Source organism: Lutra lutra, chromosome 4, assembly GCF_902655055.1.
Source record: "Lutra lutra chromosome 4, mLutLut1.2, whole genome shotgun sequence".
NCBI classification, from domain to species: Eukaryota; Metazoa; Chordata; class Mammalia; order Carnivora; family Mustelidae; genus Lutra; species Lutra lutra.
The window spans coordinates 185523789-185530300 of NC_062281.1; the positions used below are offsets into that span (position 1 = coordinate 185523789).

Consider the following 6512-nt stretch of genomic DNA (forward strand, 5'->3'; position numbering starts at 1 on the left):
GTGCTTTTTCACAGTGCCCTGGAGAAAGCATTCAAGGTGGGGGGCTAAAATGAACCCCACTGCATGCTTTCTGCGCAGCCTGCTGGACCACACTCCCGTGTGGAGCCCCCTTTCCTTCTGCTGCGTGGCTGTGCCCACCTCCATACATTTGTGGGAGCTTGCTTGAGTTCACAGAGGTTGCCCCTGCCTGAGGCCCCATGCTGGGTCTGTCCTCCACACAAGAGGGAATAGGGTCAGCAGCTTAGGGGGAAATCTTGGCTTCATCACATCCCCCTGTGAGACCTTGCCCAACTCCCTGAACCTCTTTTTGTCTGAGTTTCTCCATCTGTAAAATGGGACCATTGCAGGATGAACGGTATCTCCCCTCCCCTCCCAATCAAATTCTGTTGTCCTAACCCCAAGTTAGGACACAGACTGGGTCTTTAGGGTCTTTGAGGAAAGAAGCAAGTTAGAATGGGATCACGAAGCTGGGTGTAATCCAACATGATCGTTGTCCCTGGTAAGAGATCAGCACACAGACACATACAGAGGGAAACCCAGGCGACAGCAAAGTGAGCAGACAACCATCTGACAGTGCTAACCTAAGGAAGAAACCAAACCTGCTGACACCTTGATTTTGGACTTCCAGCCTCCGGAAATGGGAGAAAATAAATGTCTGTTTTTTAAGTCACACGCCTCCCACCCTCTGCCAGTCTGTGGTACCTTGTCACGCAGCCCCAAGCAGACTAAAGCAGAGACCAAGGATGGTATCCACGTTGTATGGTTGTTCTAAAGATTAAATCGGCGTTTCTGTGAGAGCATATGGCCCGAGGCCGGGCAAGAGTAAGTGTTCAATAGACACCAAAGCATGTTGGTTCAGTTTAAGAGTTCTTTGCTTCCCCGTGGCTGACTCTGTTCCTCCAGAGACGGTGACTCTCAGGAAGTCTGGGATTTGGGGCTACAGCAGCTCACACCAGTTTGCTTTGCTCATGTTCCCAAGACTCGTAGTTTTGCACAACTTCATGTGGCCTGAAATGCAGGGGTCCCCAGCCACCAGTGCCACCTGACACACGGAACAAGCTCCTCTCCTTGCCTTCTTGCTAGCTGCCTGGGCAAATGACCCATTCTGTCCCTGAGCCCAAAGCTGGGGTTTTTCTTGTCTGTTCAGACTCTGTGTCTTGACCTCACCAGAAAGCCCCCTGGCTTCTCAGCTCTCTTACACAGTTAATGCTGGCGAATGTCTCCAAGACCTGCCTTCATCTGTCCTTCTAGCTCCTTTTCTGCCTCAAAACCGTACATCTGGACTGCCCACTGCCAGGAGAAATGGTATGTTTGCAGAATGTGGCTTTCCTTGGTAAGCTCGGACAAGGGACAGTCTTCAAAAAAAATGACTGGAGAGCTGTTGATTAGAGACTGATTCTGTAAAGCGTGGTTCTATCACAGTTCTAAGAGACATAAAGGCAAGCTCCCGGCTGGGGATGGAGGGACTGGTGGTTACAGACTCACACGCAGATGTTCACAAAACCCATCTCTATCCTGTTTGTCCTGGGTCTGAAAAGCCAAACTCCCAAGGCATGCCTGTTTCCATTTCTCATTTCTCCTGGACTCCTGTATGTAAGTAGGAACACTGGAACCCATGGGGCAGGGAGGGGATCGTGAAGGGGCTGCTTTTTGCTTGATGCGCAGGTGACTGGGGCTACAAAGCATAAGCCCCTCAAACCCTCAGGAAGAAAAGCAGGGGCATTGGCTCCAGGTGCTGGGCAAAACAGAGGTTCAGTAAACATTTGTTGAACTTCCGGAAATCTTGGTCTTCATCTGCCAGCATGTGGGGCTTGGAGTCCAGCATCCTATGTCTTCTCTACCTGGAATAAGGCTGAGAATAACTCCCATGGGGCAAACACAGTGAAGCTTCCCTTGAGAAAAGGGGTATGACTTTTCATACTTTAAGACACGTAAGGGGTGCCTGGGGCGCTCAGCGGGTGAAGCATCTGCCTTCCGCTCAAGGCATGCATGATCTTGGGGTCCTGGGATCGAGCCCTGCATCAGGTTTCCTGCTCAGCAGAGAGCCTGCTTCTCCCTCTCCTTCTGCCTCTCTCCTCCCCCGCTTATGCCCGCGCGCGTGTGCGCGCATTCATGCTCTCTCTCTCTCTCTCATAAATAAATAAATAAATATATGCATAAAAATAAGATACATGAAAATCACCTTTGGGATCTTGATAAAAATGCAGATTCAGATTCAGTCTGATCTGGGACCCAGCCTGAGATTCTGTATTTTATTTTAATATTTTATTTATTTATTTGACAGAGATCACAAGTAGGCAGAGAGGCAGGCAGAGAGAGAGAGGGAAGCAGGCTCCCTGCTGAGCAGAGGGCCCGATGTGGGGCTCAATCCCAGGACCCCAGGACCATGACCGAGCCAAAAGCAGAGGCTTTAACCTACTGAGTCACCCGGGTGCCCCGAGATTCTGTATTTTTTTTTTAAAGATTTTATTTATTTATTTGACAGATAAGAGATCACAAGTAGGCAGAGAGGCAGGCGGAGAGAGAGGGGGAAGCAGGCTCCCTGCTGAGCAGAGAGCCCAAAACGGGGCTTGATCCCAGGACCCTGGGACCATGACCCGAGCCGAAGGCAGAGGCTTTAACCCACTGAGCCACCCAGGTGCCCCCTGAGATTCTGTATTTTTTTTTTTTAAGATTTTATTTATTTATTTATTTGACAGAGAGAGAGAGAGAGAGAGAGAGCACAAGCAGGCAGAGAAGCAGGCAGAGGCAGAGAGAGAAGCACTCGATCCCAGGGCTCTGAGATCATGACCTGAGCCAAAGGCAGGCACTTAACCCACTGAGCCACCCAGGCGCCCCTCTGTATTTTTAACAAACACCCAAATGAAGCAGCTGCTGCTGGGCCAGAGACCACACCCAGGGTTTCGAGAAGGAGCTTATCTCACAGCTACTGTGTGGCCTTAGGTGGTCTCAGAGCCTCTCTGGGCTTCAATTCTTCACCTGGGTATTACACAGATCAACAAACACAAATTGAGAGCGTAGTCCTGTCAGGCTGCCCCTGGTACTTGGGGGAAAAACAAAGGTGAATAAGGCATAAGCCTGGCAGGGCCGGCAGCCTGGGTGACTTGAAAGCCCAACGATGATATTTAAAGATCCTTAGGATTCTAAAACTTTATGGCTCCTGGGCAGAAATAGAGTTAGAAGAATTTCCTCTTTCGGGAAACAGCTTTCCAGACACTATGGCAAGCATCCCTCCTCCCACCAATTACTGTCCTCAGAATCAGGGAATATTCTTCCAGAAGGAACCCCAAAAGAAATTTAGTACAAACTCTATCTTGCCATTTAACAGGTGGGAACACTCGAGAACAGAGGCAGAAAGTGTCGGGTCCAGAGCAAATTGCCCGTTTTCCATGTACGCTGGCCAAAGGCAGTGCCATCCAATGGAAATAAAACGGGAATCACAAAACTTTAAGTTTTAAGTCATTTAAAATGTTGTGGTAGCCACACTGGAAAGAGTAGAAAAAAGTAGGTGACGTTAATTTTAGTACTCCGTTGACCTAATGCCAAAAACATGATCATTTCAACATGTGATCAGGATGATAAAATTATTAACGATATATTTCAGATTCTTTTTTATGGTACTAAGATGTTGAAACTCGGTGTGGGTATGCCTTCAGCACACCAGCACACCGTAATTTGCACGAAGCCACATTTCCAGCGTTCAGGATAGCCCACAGCCACCATGCTGGGCGGTGAAGGTTGGAGATCCAAGTTAGAGCACCCTAGCCTAACCCGACTCACAAACACAGACCATCGGGACTAATTTTGGTCATTGGCATCCTTCTCATGATCCGTAACCTTTTTTTTTTTTTTTTTTTTTTTTAATAGATCGCGGAGTTGCTGCTTTCTGTGGCCAAGGTGAATGGCTTTCCACTTCTGGGAGGGACCCTCAATGCCGCCTAATCTCACCGGAAATGTGACTTCACCAAACACCAGAGTAGGGGGATGGGGCTGGGTGATGGCAGGCTGGCGGTTGGGAACCCACATTTCCACAGTTCCTCCTGCGAAGTGCTTGTAACACGGGGCCAGCCCCTAGGAAGTGCCCCAGAAATCCCAGCCACCTTCGTTTTCTCCTCTTCCAGTTTTGCAGCGAAACGGTCTGTCCCGGAGACGTGCGGCTGCTCTGAGGCTGCTGGATGAAAGTGAGGTACAATTCAGAACGCGTTTCAGAGGAGGAAGTGTCATTTCCAGCCTGCCTGGTGGGTGCGCCTCCCTAGGTAACGTGGATTACATAAGCAGCTGTGGACGCGCCTATCTGATGAGTGTCTCCCGCACACCCCCTTTCAGCCAGGAAAGCCGCACCGCCTTTCCCTAGGAGCACACTGGTGGGGACCCCAGGCATGTACATGCAAAAAATACCATCTGACGAGTAGGGCCAGTTCTCGGGTGTTATCCCCAAAGTGCTTTTCTCCCGCAGCACCACCCCAAGAAAAACCAGTTTCAGGAGCACCACACCTAGGATCACATGATGCAATCTGATATTAGCGTCTCATTGCATCAGTGTTCCTGACGCATGTGTTTTCTGCGCTGGCAAAAAGCCTTATAATGGGGAAGAAGAAAAAAAAAAAAAAGGAAAAAGCTCACGGGCTGAAATCTAAAAGTACTATCAGTACTTCTCCTAATTGGCCACACAGGGTGTTCGGAGGATCAACACCCAACCAAACACGGAGGCCTGGCAGGCATCAGCATGCTGCTTCCTGAAGGGGACTTGATGGCATATTTAAGCAAAATTCTTTTCTGGTTGGTTCGCCTTGGGTTTTAATATGAAAGCATCAAGGTTTAATCTCCTAAACCTTTTTAAATGCAGGTCTATTAAGAAGAGGCTTTCAAAGGGTTTTTCTATTCTCTGTTTTGACCTATCTGAAAATCTCTGGAAAGTTCCAGTTGATTTCTCATTTCTAAAGTTCTCTTACATAAGCGCTCTTGGCTCCCGGGACACAGACTTGGGACTGATCAAATACTTTTGAGCTGGGACCCCTGGTGTCTCTGTCTTCTTTTAGACATTTTGTTGCCTCCTGAATATCCGCTTCTTGCCATAATGATTAAGGAATGAATTAATTGCAAAAAGCCTAGAACCCTACCCAACTTCGGAAAGTTGTCCAAAGAAGGAACGCCCTCTGGCAGTCTAAGACAAAAGGAAGCAGGTAAAAATCTTTGGTAGGAGACCAGTAATTCATCTACCTCCCAGGATGAGCAAACAGATTTTCTAAGAAAAATCCATCTTTAATGTGGTTCACTAGGCACTACGTGATCTCGCTCTTGCCTGATTCCTCAGTTCAGGGTGCATTGTACTTCTCCCTCAGCCCCATGGAACACTTATCCTCAATATGGTATGTCTCTCAAGGACCTGGGACTTTTGTATGTACTGTCCCTCCACGTACCCTGGAATAGTCTTATCACTCTTTTTTTTTTTTTAAGATTTTATTTATTTACTGGACAGAGATCACAAGTAGGCAGAGAGGCAGGCAGAGAGAGAGGAAGGGAAGCAGGCTCCCTGCTGAGCAGAGAGCCCAACTTGACTTGATTCCAGGACTCAATCCCAGGACCCTGGGATCGTGACCTGAGCGGAAGGCAGAGGCTTTAATCCACTGAGCCACCTAGGCGCCCCTAGTCTTATCACTCTTCACCGGGTGGGTCTTATTCATCCTGAAATTCACTGAGTTTAACTTTCCAAAGGAGGCCTTCCCTGAACCCAGAACAGGATGAGTGCCATTGCCGTAAAGGTCCCACACAGGTATTACTTGGCAAAGTTCTCGCAGGACAGGAGAAAGCTTTCCTCCGCAATCCTCTTTAGGGTGCCTGGCTGAGTCTGAAAATCATGCCGACAAAGAGTAACAGGAGAAAAACTTATGAGTTTATTTTAATGTAAGTTTTATGTGACATGGGAGTCCTCATAAGGGAATGAAGACCAAAAGGAACATTCCTGTGTCTTTTTTGGTTATGTTTGTTGGAGAGTGGAGGGTGCTTGAGTACTAACGTAGGTGAAAGAGTAAGAGGTAGGTGTGGGACACTGGGGGCAGGTAGCAAAGTTCTTTTATTAGGATTCTTCTTGGTGTTCCTTTGTCTTCTGAAAAAAGAATGATCCTTATCCTGAGATTAGGCAGGCACCTCTCACCTGAGGGTTTTATGACCTGTTTTAGGGAAGAAGGGTTGGGAGGGAAAGGGTGTAGGTAGGTGGTGTTGGGGTTGGTTAAGAGATGGCGGGGTGGGGTGGTGGTGGTGGTGGTGATGGGTGACCTTAAACCCATTTCTGTAGGTTTTCTGGAAACTCCTTCAGTTTATAATATTCAGTACACCAAGGTGCCATGTTTTGGGGTAGCATGTCCTGAAACCCATCACTTATGGCGCTTGTGATTACTTACTTGCTTAATGATCTATGTCTCCTGTTAGTGTGTTTCACTAGGACAGGAATCTCATCCTCTAGCTTTGGATCCTCTAGCTTGGATCATCCTCTACCGCGCTCGCGGTACTGG

The 6512-nt window shown here is 48.2% G+C and overlaps 1 long non-coding RNA gene across 1 annotated transcript; it reads right to left on the reverse strand.

The window, feature by feature from the left end:
- Positions 1-2873: 2873 nt before the first annotated feature.
- LOC125098467 (uncharacterized) lies at positions 2874-4450 on the reverse strand. The gene is made up of 3 exons (XR_007126833.1): positions 4399-4450; positions 3949-4252; positions 2874-3043 (listed from the first exon to the last, which is right to left on the reverse strand). It is a non-coding gene; the product is annotated as an uncharacterized LOC125098467 (long non-coding RNA).
- Between the last annotated feature and the right edge of the window lie 2062 nt (positions 4451-6512).